The following is a 21,123-nucleotide window of genomic DNA, read 5'->3' as shown; positions in this document are numbered from 1 at the left end:
TACCTGTGAGAAGAGGCTGACCCCCAGCTCCCCACACCTTCTTTTCAGGTACTTGTAGAGAGCAATGAGGTCTCCCCTGAGCCTCCTCTTCTCCAGACCAAACACCCCCAGTTCCCTCAGCCGCTCCTCACAGGACTTGTGTTCCAGGCCCTTCACCAGCTTCGTAGCCCTTCTCTGGGCACACTCCAGGGCCTCGATGTTCTTGTAGTGAGGGGCCCAAAGTTGAACACGGTACTCGAGGTGCGGCCTCACCAGAGCCAAGTACAGGGGAGCGATCACCTCCCTGGTCCTGCTGGCTGCACTATTCCTGATACAGGCCAGGATGCCGTTGGCCTTCTTGGCCACCTGGGCACAGAAGTGATTGAGTAACTTCCTCCAGCTGCTTATAGAACTCCTCATCTGTCTCCTCATCCTGGTTTGGTGGTCTATAACAGACCCCAACCAGGATCTCTGCTCTGTTGGCCAACCCCATAATCCTTATCCACAGGGACTTTACCTTATCATTCCCAACCCCAAGCTCAGAGTATCCAAGGGGAATACAGCTTCTAATGAACTGATGCTCCCTGAGCCTTTCAGGAGTGGAGACAAAGAGTTACTAGATCTTCATGAGAGGAGTAACAGAATACAGCTGTTTCCACTGCCTCAGCTTCTATTTTTTCTCTTCTTAACATGACAATTGCGTGCAGATACTCATATACCTGTCATAAACCCTAATTCCCACTTCATAATCCCTTGGTGGGCAGGATAAGAGGCTATTTAGTTACTAGGTGAGCCTTCATTGCAGTGCAGTGAAAGAAGGTCAAATTACATCGAAAAAGCTTTAGGAATAAGAAGGATGTGGTCCATAGAATGTGACTGCTGGGAAACACTATCAAAGGCAGACAAGCATTTCCAGCTGGGAAGACCTAGTTCCTCCTGTTGCTGGAAAGCAAGATGAATACAAGATTTTTCTTCAACATCTTGTGCTCCTACCTAAAGATCCAGTTAGATGATACACGACCTGATGAACCTTTTATAGAAACCAATATGGCAACACTTATGTGAAGAAATGCTGTTTTGGGTTGATCATAATTTCAAAAATTATCTGACAACATTAGATGGGAAGAAGAGCTGTGGAAATCAGACTTCCAGTCCATTACATTTTCTGTTAAATATAGCTGTGCTTAGTGCTCCCAGTTGGCTTTTCTCCCTCAAGGCAGGGATTCTATTTCAAAAAGAAAAAAAAAATCCAGACAGTTTGGGGAGGAGGCAGGGGAGAAGAAGCCAAGGAGAAAAACAAATCAAAACAAAACAAAACAACAACAACAACAACAAAAACACAACAACAAAAACAGGTTTTGACAAACTTATTTTCTGACACTCAGTGTGTTTATTCTGATCCCTAGCGTCCAGCTCCTCACTGGGAATTGCAATTTGATTAATGATACCATGACTGTCCTGAAACGAGAAAAAGTAGACATGAAGATAAGCATAAAGAGCTGTTGGACACCCCAGCCCAGTGCACAGAACTGATACCATGCCCAAAGAGCTAATGGTGCTTTTGCCCAAGCACATGTACAAGTCATATCAGTGAGAGCTCTTTAGGGAAGAGATGACTTCTTCTAGCCCATCTTTCCTTTTTCTCCTCTCCACTCACTAACTTTGGGTTATGTTAAAGCCACAAATTATTTCTCAAAGAAGGGGAAAATAAGTTCCTCTTCTATCCTCTCTGCAAGCAATCTTTAACTCTGGTCAGTCAGTCAGTCAGTCTGATCAGTATTCCAAGGGATATTGGCACATCATCTACCCTCACTATTCTACTCCCAAATTACTCTCATGAGATGCCTACTTGACCACCTGGACTTCTTACATGACTAGATATTCTGATGTAGCTGAAGCCACTGATGCCATATGGGGATTTTAATCCTCATTTCTTTCTGTGTTTTGATATGTGTTTCCATCTGTATTGTTAAATTAAAATAGCACGAGGAAGGGTAGAAAATGAGAAAACATTAAGAGGATCTTCTTAAATATAGCCTCAAGTCTTATGTGAAGACCTCACTATGGAGATAGAACATTTTTGTTATTTTACTGTATATTTTAGGAGAGAATAATGTTTCAATTCTGGGCCTGTAATCACTTGCCTTTGAGATGTTTAGAAGTCTTGCTCCCTGCCACAACATAATTATACAGCATATAATAATTATTCTACAGTCAATTAAGTACACTAAATGTGCATATTTAAGAAACCTGATTTAAACATCGTCTCTACCATGTTGCATAGAACACTTGTAATTCCTCCATCTAAACCACAGATCAATTACGTCACTAATGAACTCAATGTCTCAGCCACCTTCTAAAGCAGTATTTGAAAGTTCCGTTTCAAGAACCTGCCTCAAAGCTTGTTCTAACTTGTGTATTGCTAAAATCAAAACTGTAGAGAAGCACCATAAAACTTACTGCTTCAATTCCAAGAGTAAGATTTCTTGTGGCAAAGCAATACATTTTTAAATCACATATCCCATAAGTCAAAGAAAACTTACATTAGACCATATTCACAGGATGCACAGATACTCTGTTTTTGTTAATGGCTGAACAAGGGTTTATGAAAAGCTCTTATTAAGAAAGATAACAGTCATGTAGAAGTGATCTGGTGTTGGGGGGTTGTTCTCCAAATGTTATTATAATATTAGAAGAATGACTAATATTACGGTGTGCATAAAATACTTTCATCTTCTCTGGTGCACAAGTTCTTTTAAGTCTACAGATTAACTAATATGCATGTGAGGAGGAGAAATACATTGATGCAAGATGGAAAGTTAGCTGCTTTTCCACCCAACATTTTACTACACTACTTAGATAGAAGACATCTGATATGGCCACTAGACTAAGTAAGGGATGCCACTGACTTTAAACAGAAGCAGAGCAAGAATGAACCAAAACAGTGAAATAATTAATAATTATAATAATAATAATAATAATTCTTTCAGTGAGAGTTGAGGCACTACCTGAAACAAGTTCTGAATCTTGAATGTTTCTTCCAAGTATATTTAAAGAAAAAAAAATGCTTTTCTTGATTTTTTTTTAAACTCTACCTGCATCTTAATTGTTTATTATTTACTATGTTTTACCCTTATCATCTACTTGCAGTAGGCAAACACAGAAGTGAATAACACAGCCCAAAAGGTCATCAGCTATCTGGGGCTTTTATATTTAGCCAACCAAATGTTCTGTTAGTAGCACCTCTCTCTACTTAACATAACTGTATTATGGGGGACAAGAAGAAAAAAATTGTAGTACTACAAGGTTCCTGTCCTGTTCTGTGATCAGTCCAATTAAATCTCCTGAAAACCTCTGTCACTTTAGACATTCCTAAAAATAGGGATATCATTCTGACAAGGATGTCAATGCTAAATGACAAGGGTTATCTCTTGATTTCACTGAGCTGATCCCAGCTCACATACCCCAAACCTGGTAACTTCTAGGATGCCTGAAATGTTCCCCCACTCTTTAACTCCTCAAGCAAAATGTCCTTTTATTCTTTCCTTAAAAAAAAAAAAAAAAAAGGAAAAAAGAAAAAAGCAAACAAAACAGACTTAAGACATACTCCTGAAGCAACCTGGATTGTCCCTGTTCTTTATCAGGAGCTAGCAGCCCAGTAGAGTGAGTGTGATAAATTAGATATGGGGTGAAGGAAAACGATGAATGAGTGCAGACTCTGTCAAGGTTTTTCTGGTAGAGAATGTTAACAAAGTATTTGGAGTTTCATGATAACTCTGTCAGATGGTCCGTTACTGGGAAAAATCTTCCCACCCAACACCATACCAATGTAGCTGTGGAGTCAGAATTTAGAAGTAGTGGCACTTCCACAATGAAAAGTGAAGGTAGTTTTGTTCTCTGGTGCCCAAATAAAGGACTGAAACAAAAATTTCTGTTTTGTCTGTCATAAATGCAGTCACTGTACCTAAGTGAGAGCAAGGTATAAAGGGCTTGTACAGCAATTCAGGCTGTTTTGTAGGAGTACAAATTCAATGAGTTATCTTTCTGGCTGTACAAACAGACATTTCTTAAGCTATTTATGTATGAGGGAAATGAGATGAACAGCCACCTCAAAGGACTTAAAACATATTAATTACTTGCATTTTTAAAAATATAATTTAATTTTAGTATTAAGATAGGATTTTAATCCAGCTGCTCAGAGGAGACATCTCCCTAAGATGAGTGAAAAAGGTAAGGGGAGACAACCCTGTTTCATGATTCAGATGTCAAATAATTTCTTCATTCTTTCAAATTTAGGCAAAAGATTAACATGATCTCTCATGGGTTGCTGAGGGCTCTCCATTAACTCCAGAGGCCAAAGCATTTTTGCTTTGAGTGAATATGCTATTCCTGCTCTGCAGCATTAATTTTTCTACTCAAATGCAACGAAATTCCTTTAGCTAACCTTGAAATAAAACCAGATTGATTAATTCTGTCTGGAAATGAAATATACTTCTGTATTGAAATCAACACCCTGCTGTGTGAGGGGTGGCAGAGAAGGGGTGTTGAAAAAGGGCTTTATCTTAAGAATTTAATGTTGCTTCCCTTGTGTAAGGGAAAACAAAACAAAACAAAGCAAACAAACAAACAAAAAGTACTTGCCTGTGTAAGCGTAGCTTTAGATGTCTTATGAACTCCAGTTTATACAACAATTATCTCTCTGAAAGTTGTCCTGGGACTATCCTTGCAACTGTGAATTTATAATATTCCTTACCAAAGGCTTAAACCTGGGAAACAAATCAGAATAGTCTATATGTTAGCTGTTTAAAAGTAATTTTTAAAGCGTAAGGGCTTGATGTCAGTGTACATTTTGTGTAGCTACTGTATCTTTTCCAGCTGCTAGAGCCTGATCAAAACTGCATCAGTGATCATTCTTTACATGACATTCTGAAAGAAAGTTCACCAAGGAAAGACTTTATATGTAAACACCACCATTCCAAATTTGAATAGGCGATATTCATCTAGAAACTCACTGGATATAAAAGAGAACAAAAGAACAGGACACATCATTTGAGTTTGTATTCAAAATGCAAGTGCTCTAATAGAAGAACAAAATCAAAATAAAACTGGGTGAGTCTTTGGCAATTGCAGTTACACGCACACACACAAAAGTACAAAAGTAAAAATAAAAGATAAAGAAGTTTGCAGAATCAAGACTTGGGAACTAGTAAATGCTAGAAATATGAGTATCTGTGAATTATATTCTGCTCCCAAACAAGTATGATTTTAATGAAGCAATTACAGACTATTTCTTTTCCCACAAGACACCTGCCTCCTCCAGAGCACAGGAGGGATGGTGTCTGTGGATGAATCAGGCTTGTGGAGTGAAGGAGACTGTGGATTTGCCTCCTCTCATTTGATCGAAGCCTTGCCAAGAAAATTCTGGCATATCTGTACTTTTTAAAAATTGCTCCACCAGATGGTTATTATTCAGCTTACGGGGGAGGCACTAGGGGAGTTGTTTAGGAAACCAGAACTTTTGTGTGTGCATGTCATCAAATTAATAAGCATTGTTTCTCTCAAAAAAGAACTTGGTCTGATCTGGTGCAATGTACGGGCCTCTGGTATACAAGACTGGAAATAGTAGTATGATGCCAGTATAAGCTGCTTTCCAGGCTGGGCTGTCCTCTTGCTATGGTACCTTGCATTGGCTATATTCCTTCAGTAAGGTGGGATGCCCACAGAGATACCAGGTAAGGAGTGAGGATGTAGGACATAAAAACATAAAAACTACCGAGGGGTCACTTAGTGATCCACCTATCTGAGGGCCTCTTGAGGGTCTTGACTGGGAACTCCCATGGGCAGAGCAATATATTCACAATGCCTGCTGGCAGGCAGTGTCCATGGGGTCTATTGTGGTTGCTGGAGAGAGACGGACACTCCTGGTGAGGTCAGTTCAGACCAAGTTCACACCTTGACTACCCTGAACTGCCCTCCATGGAACCTACTTTCCCTACATTGACAGCAGAAGGGAGCAGGGGTAGAGATGCTCACTAGATGTACCAAGGGCTATTCACACAGACGGTACTGACCTAGCATTTCTGACAACCACTCATTGAGCTTCTAGACAAAAGAGGAAATGGAGATATTTCTAAAGTTGCTTTGACAATAGGAGAGCTCAAGCATATATCTGGAGTCAGACCAGAGGTCAAACCATTCCACCTGATCCCAATGTGGAATAAGAAAGTGCAAGCGTGCTACATTTCACGTGGGGAAAATGGCCAGGAATTGTTATCTCCGTGTTTAGATTTTCATAGCAAAGCTGTCTGACGATAAAGTCCCCAGTGTCAGGGTTTGTTCGTTCTATGTATTTATTCATGTATTTATTTATTTATTTTGAGTCCACACTAAGACTTTTATTTTAACATCCTCCTTTACTCAGAAATATTTATTTATTTTTTTTAAATGAAGGAGGAGAGAAAGAAGGGGTGAAATATTTAAAAGTGTCTACTTAGCTGGGTTTGAAAAACCCGAACACCTGTGTGAACATGGGAGAATCTGTGGCTATTTACTTGCTCTGAGTGCTGTTCAGATGTGTTTTCATCACTCAGTTTTCATTTATAACTTCAAATGTGGCATGTTCTGCAAGTAGTCTTTGATAAAGAAAACTTGCTTCTCTAAGACTGAAATAAAAATATTAATTAAAATATGAAATAATTTCAGTAAAAATGGTCAGTGATATCTTGGGAATATCCAACAATTTTTTTAATGGCTTCTGGTGGGTGCTGAATCTTATCCCTATACCCATGCAACAAGGCCATGCAATATTTCTGCATCTCTGCACACAAAAACTAGTGACCAAGGATTCATAAAAATACACTGCCATGTGCTTACATCTTTATTCAGTTACTCAGGTAGTCATACCAGTGCCCTGTTTTAGTTTAACTCAGTTAAAAGAAACCAGTAGGTGTTGAAAGTCTTTGCAAGTTTGACAGATTTGTTTTCAGACAGGCTTTGTCTGTCTTGTTTAGATAAAATTTTTTGAATCATACTGTGTCCTTCTCTGGGCCCGCTTCTCAACCATGGAAGCTAGGAGATTTACCTTGTCAGATTTATTTTTTAAAATAAGATTTATCTTATTTTTTGCAGGAGCTTGGGCAGAGCCTATTGTGTAGGACTTGGTGTCAGTAGGGTCTCCAGTAATACTAATGATTATTATTAAAGATAATTAATTTCTGTGGGCAAGGACTGACTATTCTTTAAAGAAGTTGCTCCCAGTTGCACCCACTCGTCATTGTCCTGAATCTGCTGGCACTGATATTAAGAGAAGATTCCCCCTGGAGTTCAGATAGAAGATACAGGCCAATACTAAGTGCTTCTGAATATCCCAGTCTTACAATCCTTTTATTTGAATGGATGCATTCTCTCTGAAAATGGAAAACTGAACAGGAATTTTAAAGGCAAAATGTTAATGTCATTAAATATGGTGGACATTTACCCTACATCTTCCAGCCCAAAGAGTAGAAATACACTCAGCCTATATATGGAGTGCCTCGATATCCTGATAAACAGTGAATATATCATCAAATTGTTCTGTTTGTCAGCAAATGGGTAGGCAACTCTGGTACACATCAGTTGCTGGGTTGCTGAACAGTTGCTATGAATGAGCCTTAAGGCAAGAACATCAAGATAAAACACTGTTCTCAGATATTATCTCATGAAAAGTTTAATATCCATGCAAAGAGGCTAGGATGTGACTTCTTGAACTCCTATCTGGAAAATCCCCAACCACTGCCTACCTACTTTTGCCGAATAAAGGCATAAATTCATGGACTGTAGAGGCTGGTAGGCAGATGTGGAATGGCATGAAGCTTCCTGTCTGAACAGCTGAAAAATACTGAAATTTTATATGTGTGGAAGTATGGAGAATTGCTATCATTGTGCTCTCATAACCTCTTATTCTACAGTAGAAGAGTACAGCAACAAACATGGTACAGATGGGCAAAATAGATATGAATGAAACTACACGTTAGGGGTGTAACAACCGTAGTATTGATTGTATAAAAACATGATACTTCCACATTTTATGCCACAGGCATTGCCCTACTTTCATTTTACAGTGCACTTCATAGGCTCCTGAACTCAAGTAACACCTAGAAGAAAAAATAAAAGCTGACGAAGGAAGAGTTATCTGCCAGAGGGAAGGGAAAAAGGACTGCCAGTGGATAGCTGCAGGTGTCTGTCCGCAGCTGGAGGAGATGCAGGAGGCAAAGATCAGGAAAAGGGAGAGATTCACATAATAAGATCTGTAACAGTAGAGGGTCAGTGAAAACTGACCTAAAACGTGGAAAAGAGCAGTAGATTGGTGAGGGAAAAATAGCTGCCACTTGGAGACTTCCAGAGTGAGTTTTAAATATTGCTGAGACTACATTGCTCAGAAGCTAACTGAATTGTCTGGGCATAAAATTTCATTTAGCACACTGCATTAAAGTGCTGCAGCTGTCTGCAAGGGTGGCAAAGTTTTTTATGCAGTCTTGTGCATTACACCCATCACAGTGATATCTGGCAAGTTTGTGTGTAACGCGATCTGACATGTATCTCTCAGGTTATTCCCCCTTCCAGTGGGGCAATGGCATGTGTATTATTAATGGATAAATTTTATATCCTGTTGGATTTTATTTCATTTGTACGTTTCTTATTAGATCAGGAGCAAACTTAGAACTAGCTAGGAAGTAATATGTTTCCTCTACAAAAGTCTTAATTCAAAGCAATTTATTTTCACTTTGTTTTCACTGACAATTACATTTGAAATGCGAGGTTTTTACCATAAAACTGATTTTGATTAAAAATATTAGTGCAAGTTTTCACTTCTCTGAAATGATATTTTTTCATAGGAAAAGTAAGTTTTTGACACAATTCTTTAACGAAATTAAATAATAATGAGTTTGTCACTGTGATAGAAATCTACCATAGCACTTGTCACCCTGGAAGAGCTCAGACTTAGTAAACAGGCATTACTATGAAGCAGTTTGGGAAATATTTTAGCAGCATAAAAGGCAGTGGATGAGGTTAAATTGGGAATATAATCTTTCAAGTGATGTAAAACAGGATATTTAAATATTGGCATATTACTTAAGTTGGAACCTTAACCTTGCCACAAGCTCGTATCTTGACTGAATGTGAATTTTAACTTTGCATTGTTTAACATACCAAAACCCTTTTTCTGTATCTGAGTGGTTGGCAAGTAGGTGTGAAGATGAACATTAATATAACTGTTTCCCTTATATTTACAGGTGTCCAAAATGTTGGCAATTTGTGCCTTTAAAAGTGTATTGGAAGTGTATTGGTGTAAAATACCAATGAAATGCCCTTGAGAAAGACAGAATGATTGGAAAAAAAAAAAACCTGTTTACCTGTTTTAATCTGCATTGTAAATTCGTGATAAAGCACTGATGGATTTATTTATTTGTTTTTATAAATGAGAAAATCTGTCAAAAATTTTAGAGTTGTGAAGTTTTAAGAGGCCTGTTAATTCAGTGCTCAGCTTATCTGCAGCTTCTGTGTGCAGCTGCAGAGCACTATTGTGACAAATGTATTAAAATGAGGCACTGATTTAGTAAAAGGGACTCTGCAGGAACTGATGAAAGCAATCTCTTGAAAAAAAGAGGGAAATATGCTTCTCCAGAGCTCTTAAAAGGGACACTTTAACAATGCTCCAAGCAAATTGGAAACTCAAATGAAAACACACAAAGTCTGTATCATGTAGCTATCCGTGACAAGGTGGTTATGAGATGCCATAACTCAGTACTCTCCTTATTCAGAATAGATTATCATGTGTTCAACCTTAAGACCGAGTTTAGGTCTTGCTGATTTCACTGGAAGTTAAATCCACACCTAAATTAGAAGCACATCTGAGAAATACAAAAGACTTTGTGAGATGCAGCAGATATGTGTGGAATAATTGCTTGAGGTGACTTGGAAATTAAACTGATATTCACATTTTAAAGAAAAGGTACAGCACTGAAGAAGCTTCCAGGATGGATTTCAGGGGAACTTGGTGTGCTGACTCTAAGAGGAGCAGTAGGGAGTGTGGAGTGGATTAAATGGATTAATACAATGGATTAAAATCACAAACTAGATATTCTCAGGCATTTGCATTCAGAAGCTGTACCATTTTTTTCAACCTGTTTGAATGCTGGTGCGAGTGGGATGAGTTGTTTCTGCTCCAGAGATGGATATGGTGGCATGATGGCACATTACACCAGATGGACAGCGTGAAAGTCTGCTTGAACATATCAGGATCTGAGCATCAGAATCAATATACTAGAAAAGTTACCTTTTAAAAGAATATCTTCAGGCTGCCTTGATCACCTCCTTCTGAGGACACAATGGAAAGCTGCTGCCCAAACAGGCAGTCTGGTATCTTCTCTTCCTGAAGTTCAAAGAAAGGTAGAGTTGCCCTTGTCTTCCTGCCTTCAGATGCAAGCAGATCCTTCCTCATCCCTCTGCAAGCCCCTATGCACAGCTTTCTTCACATGAAGGCTGAAAGCTCCCTAAATTTTTCACCTAACTTCACGTAGTCACAAATGTTTTGTTGGTATAAATAACTCAACTCTTTTAAAATCCCGTTAAACTCTTTTTTTCTCAACTATTTCCTGTGATATTGAATTCTATGGGCTGATAATGTTCTACTTTAAGCAGCTTTCCCTTCTGTTCATTTCACATTTTCTGTGTGCCAATTTCATCAACTTTTCTCTTGTACTTGTGTTATGGGGCTGGGACTAGCTGTGGAGTAATACCAAATCTCTTTCACCTAAACCATACATTATCTTTGGAGGGCCTGCTAAAAGTCTTGCCTTCTAAACTGAATAGCCTTGGTCGTTTTAATCTCTGTCAATATTTAATCTCTCCTCCCCTCTGTTTTCCCCTGTCCACCTAAAGCTTTACTGTTTGTGTTACACTTTAGCTGCCACAAACTAATGCATGTCACAATATTAAGGGAAAGAGTGTATCACCAAATTACAAAATCCTAATCCTGCTCCAATATTTTCTTTAGTGATCCTTGCCAATTTTAATTATTTTGCCCAATCATTTCCTTTTTTGGTTGTTGTTGATTTGTTTATATTTTCACCAACACGTCAGCATACTAAAGACGAACGCTAGACCCTATTCCTGAAATACTCTGGGTAATTTAGATCCCAACGTTGTGTGAACAATACTTAGGATCTTTCTCCTACTTCATATCAGTTTGCATTTATCTAGTTTAAATTGTGGCTGCCACCTAACTGCACTGCTAATAGGTTTGTTCCATCCTCTTGGAGCTCAAATATCACCTAGCCAAGTTGCTATCATTTTGTTAACTCTAAATTAACAGTACTTTTCTACTCCCTAGAGACAGAGCAAAGCTAAAGACATAATGGGTTTAGTTTCAGAGCCTAGACAGTAGAGTGTTGGGGGATTGTTTGGCCTATAATTTGTCTCATGCAAAACACACAAAATATATGTAACCCTTACCTTACCACACAAGATATTTATTGCCATCAGAGTATCTAGGCAAGAACATGTGACAAGGATTTTTTATGATCCTTTATGTTTATGTTTATTTATTTTTATTTTTATTTATTTATTTTTTTGCTAGTAGACCAGTGACGGGATAGTTCTTGGGGCTCCATTTGCAAGACAACTCAGGACCCACTTAGTTTAATTTTGGATTTGTGTTTTCTTTCACACTTGGTTATCAAAGCTTTTCATGACAATTCTTTGAAGCTGTAAAAAAATGTGTTTGGGTTAGAGGTCCAGAGAATGATGGCTAGTGACATCTAAAACATGGTCTAGCAGTATATCCTGCTCTACTGCCGTAATTGGGTCATGCTCAGATCTTTTAACTATGCATTTCTTTCAGACTTTGAATTCAATGGAGCTTGAATCTAATACATTGGCTGGTAGGCACATATGAATCAAAACTGAATGTAATGGCCAAAGAAGAAAAGTAGTGTAAAACTGTCTGTCTCAGTGTTTTTCACAGTGTCTGTTACCATAGTATCTAAACAATTATGGTGTATCAACACCTGCAGCTGCTGCTGGTTTTAAGAATACTTCCAGATTCTGTGATTAAAAAAAAAAAAAAAAAAAAGGATTTTAGATCAACAAACACGCAAGACGTTCTTATTAACACCCACCCACAATTTTTTTTTTCTAGTGTTCAGCAGATTTTTACACAAACCTGATAGGATATTGCAGCCAACAAAATGAGAAGCACCAAAAAATGTAGCAAGCTTTCATTCTGGCATCATTGCACTCCTGCATGGACTGCATCAAACATATCCTCACCAGGTTGCTCAAAGTGCTGGCTGCAAGTAACCTAATAAAATATAGCACTTGTTTTAACTGCTTGAGGCACTCATTAGTATTATATTCACTGTTAATGAACTAAAGTGCTGTGTTATATTAGCAGTTTGATCACTGATAATGAGATAAACTGGCAAAGTTTCTTAGTTGTTGGCAGTTTGATTGCCTTTCATTTTTCAGTACCATGTAAGATCTTTGTTGAACTGTTGAACTGATAAGGATACCGGGATGGTAAACAATGATAGTTCATCAACCACGTTTTCTTTTCAGTTAACTGCGGGCGTATGAAAGTAATGCACTGCTTTTCTGTATGTTGTGTTTTAGCCTCAGCAGGCAGCTCAGTACCACACAGCCACTCACTCACTCTCCCCAGGTGGGATGGGGGAGAGAATAGGAAAAGTAAAACTGCGAGAAATTGTGGGTTGAGATAAAGACAGGTTAGTAGGTAAAGAAAAGGCTGTGCATGCAAGCAAAAGAAAATAAGTAATTCATTCACTACTTCCCATCAGCAGGCAGGTGTTCAGCCACTTCCAGGAAAGCAGGGCTCATCACATGTAATGGTTTCTTGGGAAGACAAATGCCATCACTCTGAACCCTCCCCGCCCCCCCCCCCCCCCCCCCCCCCCCCACCTTTCCTCCTTCTTTACACCAGTCTTTACTGCTGAGCATCGTGTCATACGGTATGGAATATCGCTTTGTTCAGTCTGGGTCACTTGTCCTGGCTGTGTTCACTCCCAGCTTCCGGTGACCTTCAGCCTCCTCACTGGCAGGGCAGCACAAGAGGCAGATAACTCCACAGCTCTGTGTAAGCACTGCTTTGCAACAGCTAGAAACGATGGTGTGTTACCACCGCTATTTTAATAAAAATCAAAACCACAACATCATATGAGACTCTATGAAGAAAATTAACTTTGTCCCAGACAAAACCATGACACTATGAAACATCAGATGCTGTATTGAACTTCTGTGGTGAGGTTTTGGTGGCAGGGGGCTGCAGGGGTGACCTGTGTGAGGAGTCCAGAATCTGCCCCAGGTTAGATAAGTGCCAGTTCCAGATGGCTCCAGAAGGATCTGCCACTGCCCAAAGATGAGCTAATGAGCAAAGATCGTTACAGCTCTGTGACAGCATATTTAAGAAAGAAAAATCTGCTGTGCAACAGCAGCTAGGAGAGGGGAGTAAGGAACTGAGAGAGAAATATCCCTGCAGACCCCAAAGTCAGTGAAGAATAAAGGGGAAGAGAGACTTGGGACCCAAGGGGAACCATGGTGGAGCTGCATCCCACAGGATCCCATGCTGAAACACGGGAAGAGAGTGAAGAAGAAGGAGTGGCTGATGACAAAGTGTTCTGAACTTACAACAACCCTTATTCCCAATTCCCCTGTGCCACTTGGGTGGAGGAGGTAGAAGAGGGTGGAAGGGGGAGGATGTTTTTAGTTTCTTTTTAATTTCTCACCGATCTAGTCTGTTAGCAATAGGCAATAAATTATATTAATCTCCTTACACTGAGTCTGTTTTACCCATGACGGTAATTGTGGAATGATCTCCCTGTCCTTATCACAACCCAGGAGCCATTTTTCATCGTATTTTCTCCCCCTATTCTGCTGTGGAGGGTGAGTGAGGGAGCAGAGTAGTGGAGTTTAGGTTCATCATTAAGAAACCACCACAGATGTGGAAGAGGACAATATAATTTTTTCTGCTTTGGAAATTATTGGTAATTTGTAAACATATAGATGAGATTGATAGAGGTTGCTTTGACTTTGTACCTTCAGAGCATCTCAAATTTTTAAAGGAATTGTGATAGTTGATTATAAACTCATGAAAAGAGACAGTGATCTGCAGAGACAGATTAAGTTCTTGAGGTTTTCAGTTCCTATATGACTGCCTTCACTCTCATCTCAGCTTCTATTGAAAGAACACAGTCATTTTTTTTTTGTCTTTTTCAGAAGAAAAATCTTTACAAATGTAGTTTAACATATTAGATACTGTCTGAATCTACAGAGGGCCAGAAATGATGGCCAAAAAGGGCCACTGGACAATGTTTCAGTGAGTCAAACTGTGCAGACAAGATAGTAGGGCAGAGCTAGAGAACAGCATATGCTGTAGCATTTTGTAGGCATCAGACTTCCACCAAAAATATAACTTCCTTTCTCCAGCCATTCTGCCTGGCCTTGGGGACCTGGGATTCCTGAAGGCCAGTCTTGCTGGTGAAGACTGAGGCAAAGAAGGCATTCAGTACCTTGGCCTTTCATTGTCCTGGGTATCCAGGTTTCCTGTTTCCTTCAGGAGAGGGACCACATTTTCCCTAATCTTCCTTTTGTCATTGAGGTACTTACAGAAGTCTTTCTTGTTGCCCTTAATGTTCTTGGCCAGATTCATTTCTATCTGGGCTTTAGCTTTCCCAACTTTTTCCCTGGCTGCTCAGACAATTTCCCTGCATTCCTCCCAGGTTACCTGTCCTTGCTTACACATCCCATAATGTAATGTACTTCAGCAAGTATAACAAATACATACAAAGAAAATACATGAGTGAAGGCAAACAACCACTAAACACCAGAATGAGTGAAGAACTGAAGAAAAATAGACATACTCAAAGATCTGATAGAGAATATTTCTCACAAAACAGTGATTTCATGTTTGCCTTTTCAGTTCTTATCCTCGAGGGAAACCTGTAAAACTGAAACCTTCAAAATAAGTCCCTGGGAACTAAAATTCGTAATGCTATTGGATGCCAGAAATCACAGATTGGCTAGAGATATACTAGTTTTATGGTAAATTATGCCTTCTTTTGCACACACTCAGTAACTCCTGCAAGTTCAATTGATGATAAATTTCCCATCTTGTTCACACAGGAGATAGCTATCTTATCATCTCTTCTGTTGCAGGTGTCATTCCTCTGTTCCAGAGGTACCTGCTACCTTTCCTCTCAAATGATCTACCTGATTAGCAAATTTAAAGTGATAGTTCTCAGCTTGTATTTAACTCCAAAGATCTTTGCTTCTCTTTCAAGCCTGAAGAAGGACTTACGTGCTTGAAAGCTTGTCTGTTTTGCTTCCATCAGTACTTAAAACAAAAACCAACCAAGCAACTAAACCAAGCCAAACCAACAACAAAAAACAAACAAACAAACAAACAAAATTCCCTATCCTTCAAAACTTGCCTAGTTTAGGAAGCATACCTACATTTTTAGACAATCAATTATGTAAGTTAAATGTCATAGTAAAAGACTGGGTATTTTTATTCTGCTTGGATACACACTGAAAAATGAAATAAAATCTGTTTTATCCTTTGAAGTAACGACACCCAATATCATATCTTACTACAGGAGTTAAGACAGTGCAAAGATAAATAGAAAGCTGATGTTTATAGAAATACTGTTCTGCAAAAGGCTAAAGGAGATAAAATTCTCTGATCATTGCCTCCTGCTGTCTTACACATATTTAATAAGCCACGTTGGGCCATATTTGAATGATGTAATTTACCATACGCAAATCTTTTAACTGCTCAGATGTGTGCGAAAAGCATTGTGTAAACATCACACAATGCTAATCAGTCCAACCACTCATATATCTTAAGAACATTAACAGTTTTCATTCATCAGGAAATATATTTCTTCCCCTTGTAAATATCTCTGAACACAAAAACAGTTTGTTAAATTGGACAAAGCCTATGCTTTTAAATAGAATGAATATATCTAAAAATATATTTTGTTTTGTTTTGTTTTGTTTTTCCCTAGTGATTGTACTTATTTATTTGGTTTTGATCCAATTTACTCTTTTTTTTTCCTGTTTTTTTTTTTTTTTTTCCTGATTGCTTAAAACTCCATTATGGTTGGCTTGATCCTGTTCTAATCGTTTGGGTAGCCCATACTTTGATTCTCAGTGAATTCAGACAGATACGTGCACAACAACTGTCTGAAGCATTTGTGGATACATAGTTAAGTCTATCTACCAGTTACTATCTAAATGGGGGATATTGATGTTGGCTTTGGTAGCAGCACTCTGTCTGGGCTTCAAGGTTCAGGGCCTGGCAAGGAGGTAAGTGCCAAGCCTCTGGGGAGCAGGGAAAGCACGAATATGGAGCCTTTGTAGTGGCAAGGCCCTGTCTTGTGCATTTGTAAAAATGCACAGGGAAATTCAGAATGGAAAGAAAGCACTGTCTGCAGAGGGTGGCAGATGCCATCTGTGCCATCTTTAGCCACATTCCCTGCACTGTTCGGCCCTGCCAGAGACTTTTCCAAAGAAGGCAAGTGCTTTTCCTGACCACTTCTCCCTCTGCAGAAATATTTGTTTTAAAGATTTATTGGTACTTACAGAACAGGCCAGCATATAACGCTGTCTAAACTCGTCTGTTTTCTACATTTCAAAACACAGTAGGATAAACTTAGGGGGGAGTGAATATAACACTGAACCCCAGCAGTTGCAGCTCAAATCACTTGTACACACCATGGTCAATTCTTTCTTAATGTAGCTGCACTTACTGTGAGGGAATTAGGTTAAATTTGCAACAGAGTATGCCGCCTTACATTTACAGGTCTTGCAGCCTTGGGCATAGGAGAACTGGAATTTAAATACTTTTATAAAAACAGCCTAAATATAAGTGCTTGCCCATTTTCTCCTTCCCACCTCCTGCACAAACTGCTTTTCTGAGAGAAAAAAATAGCACTGATTCAAACAGAAATAAGTTGTGTTAGTTGGCACATCCAAATCCACAACATCAAAAAAGATGAGCAACATAGAAATCCTCCTGCCCTTAAATATGGTGAAACTTCAAACATCCCTGAACTGTGCACTGCACCAGCTGATGGCTGGGATGAATCAGAGTAACCATATGGCAGGGAAAGAGCTGCAGTTATGAAGCAGGAGGCTTAATTTGCTAAGCTTAAGAGGGGATGTCAAATAGCCTCTAAAATAAATAAGGGGTAAATAAATAAATAATGGAAACTGCCTGAATTCAAGTGAGAAAGAATGTTTTGGGATGAATACACACCCAGGAATATAATACAAACACACCCAGTGCTTTTCTAGTGCTGTGCTCTTCTGCTCTTTTGAGCAGCCGGTAGAACACATTGGGTATATAAATATCCTGCTCTGTGAAGCATTCTGTATCTTGTGCTTGTCATTACAACAAAAAGAACATGTGCTGGTTTGTTGTGGTAGGGTCAGCTTGCATGCAGTGGTAAATCAAGTGGGTTTTGTGTCCCATTTGGGATTTTGGCACATAGGGATGTATCAACAATCTTATTTCATGAAGACACTAGAGTGCATTATTACCATGACTCTTAATTTACATACAGCCTTTGTTGTTTTAAGATGACAGTGTCCTTTTCAGGGTACTGCTGCAGCAATATCTGGGCTGCTCTCTGGCCAGCTACGTAGTAAAAACACCAGGGAAAGCCTTTGACTTTTTTTTTTTTTTTTCCAAAGAAGACACAGCTTTATATGCTTTTATAGCTTTTGTATGGTCTAAAGCTGCTTGATTTGAGTCCCATCTATTCAGCATCCATTTAAAGAAATAGTACTGGAGTTTTCTATAAACTTGTGAGGAACTACAGTCCTCCCTATTAACTATGTCACTTCACAGAAAGAGTCTAGATGTACCTCTTCTTTGCATTTCCACCAAGTCTTTTTGATACACCTTGTATACAACACTGAATCACATCTAAGTAGCTGAAAGGGATGGTACAGATTCTTCCTATTTCCACTACCAGGGAACATGCTTCCTGAGCCTGCAGAGTATCTCTAAAAGCCCTCTTCTCCCTTATAGTCACACACAAACCACATCAAGGAACAACAAAGCTCCCATTTTCTTCCTGAAGTTAAAGGTATATTGTTCTGCAAGCACTCAAAAATATTGTCACACATCCAAAACTTTGTCATCTCAGACTATGACTTCTTTTCACATACCATAAGCAAATTTATAGTGATTTTCAAAGCTGGTGCATGTGCCAATAATTTTCTATTAGCAGAAATATACTCAAAAGAACTCAAGATTTTGGAAACATTTTAATTGCCAAAATGTCCCCTGTTGAATGCAGGGCCATAGATACTACGGATCTTTAAGCTGCAGGAAACAATATGTTGGACTGTATTTCATAGAATCATAGAATCATTCAGGTTGGAAAAGACCTCTAAGATCATCTAGTCCAACCTTAAACTAGTACTGACAAGTCCACCACTAAGCAATATTACTAAGTTCTACATCTACATGATTCTTGAAGACCTCCAGGGATGTTGACTCAACCACTTCCCTGGGCAGCCAATTCCAACATTGCGCAACCCTTTCAGTGAAGAAATTTCTCCTAATATCCAACCTAAACCTCCCCTGGTGTGACCTGAGGACATTTCCCCTTGTCTTATCACTTGGTGCCTGGGAGAGAGACTGAACCCCCCACCCTGGTACAACCTCCTTTAAGGTAGTTGGAGAGGTTTATAAAGTCTCCCCTGAGCCTCCTTTTCTCGAGGCTAAATAACCCCAGTTACCTCAACTGCTCCTCATAACACTTATTCTCTAGACTCTTCACTAGCTTCGTAGCCCTTCTCTGGATACGCTCCAGGGCCTCGATGTCCTTCTTGTAGTGAGGGGCCCAAAACTGAACACATTATTTGAGGTGCAGCCTCACCAGAGCCAAGTACAGGGGGACGATCACCTCCCTGGTCCTGCTGGCCACACTATTTCTGACACAAGCCAAGATGCTGTTGGCCTTCTTAGCCACCTGAGCACACTTCTTGCTCATATTCAGCCAGCTATCAACAAATACCCCCAGGATTCCATCAGGAAGCTTTCCAGCCACTCTTTCCCCAGCCTGTAGTGCTGCTTGGGGTAGTTGTGACCCACTTGGCCTTGTTGAACCTCATACAGCTGGCCTCAGCCTATCAATCCAGCATATCCAGATCCCTCTGCAGGGCCTTCCTTCCCTCAAGCAGATCAACACTCCCACACAACTTAGTGTCATCTGCAAACTTACTGAGGGTGCACTCGATCCCCTTGTCCAGATCTTTGATAAAATACATTGAAGAGAACTGGTCCCCAGTACTGATCCCTGGGGGACACCACTTGTGACCAACCTTCAACTGAATTTAGTTCCATTCACTACAAGTCTTTGGGCGCAGCTGCCCAGCCACTTTTTTTCATAACAAAGAGTGTACCTGTCCAAGCCATGAGCAGCCAGCTTCTTCAGGAGAATGCTGTGGGAAACGATGTCAAAAGCCTTACTGAAGTCTAGGTAGACAATATCCACAGCCTTTCCCTCATCCATTGAGCATGTCGTCTTGTCTAGAAGGAGATCAGATTTGTCAAGCAGGATCTGCCTTTGATAAATCCATGCTGAGTGGGTCTGATCACCCGACCGTCCTGTAAGTGCTGCGTGATGACACTAAAGATGATCTGCTCCATTTGGAGTCCTGTGACTCAAAGCCTCATCTATTCATTCCTGCACAGCAATGTGTGTGACATTTGCTACCTGAAAGGAGTCCAACTAATTTGACATCAGGTGTCTCCCTCATCCTGCTCTGAAAACAGAAACAAACAAACAAACAAACAAACAAAAAAACACCCTCTCCTTTACTTTTCATTTTAGTATGATTCAATATCAACTAAATTTTCTCATTCAAGATCTAATGTACTGCTGGTCAGTTACAGTCAAAACCAAGTGGCTATGCAGGAGAGCTGCACTGGGAGTGTTTTGCTTTGGCACCCAGCAGTACTTTTTCATTTACTGTAGCAGGACTGTTTGACAGTTACCACAGTAAGTAAGATCACATACAGCATCTTGACAAGAAAAGCAAATTCTATGGTGTTTAATAAAGTAACCCTCCCACCCACACCACACTTTCTAAGGAAAAAACCATCCAGGAGATTTAAAAAAATGTTTTTTGGATCAATTTATCTTTAAGCTCTAAATTGAAGCTAAATGGTTAATTAATCACTGATTACAAATCTTCTATAGTACATTGAGTTTGTTGTGTTTAACTTTAGGAGGGAAAAAGAATCTGAAAGTCAAGTGAGAAGAAAATACCAGTAACATTTCCATGACCCAACAGGGGATTTACAAAACATTCTTTTGTTTTATATGCCAGTATCCAGCCATAATTAACATGTTCTGAAAATAATAAGATAATCTCTTAATTATTTATATTTGCATACTTGATTATTCATTAGAATGTGTTGGTTGTAAATTTAAAGATGAAACTCAAAAATTTACTGCTACCAAACCTATTCAGGTAGTGGATCAATGGATCAAAAAATGGATCAATGTATGCACAAACATCCTTTTCTGCATGCAGAGGACAGTATGGAAAACAAAAAGAGAGCAGTCGAAGATGTAATAGACTAAATTTATAAAACAATACATGTACATTAGTTGTATTTGTTAAGGCTCTGAGCCTGCAATCATTTATGCCAAGGGACTATTTGGAGTACATGAAGTCTTTTAGTATCTCAGCCTATGCTATTGAACTCAATATTTTGTGTTGAACTCAAATATTTTGGTGCCTGTTGTAGAAATGAAAGAATGTAGAAGTGTATATACAGGTAACAAAGTATTTTATTTTATTTCATTTTATTTTATTTTATTTTATTTTATTTTATTTTATTTTATTTTATTTTATTTTATTTTATTTTATTTTATTTTATTTTATTTATGTATTTTATTTTATTTTGTGTATCTTCAAGACGCCTACTCTCATCATATACGTTTTACATGTAGGTTAGGTCCTTGGCTGGCATAAAACAATACAGCTCTGCTGAAGTAAATGACTCTTTTCCAATGCATATGGAGTGAACTTTTAGCTCTGAAAGCAGATTCAGGACAGCAGAAA

This window comes from Anser anser (assembly GCF_964211835.1).
Source record: "Anser anser genome assembly, chromosome: 4".
Classification (NCBI taxonomy): domain Eukaryota; kingdom Metazoa; phylum Chordata; class Aves; order Anseriformes; family Anatidae; genus Anser; species Anser anser.
Note: the sequence above shows the minus strand (reverse complement) of the source record.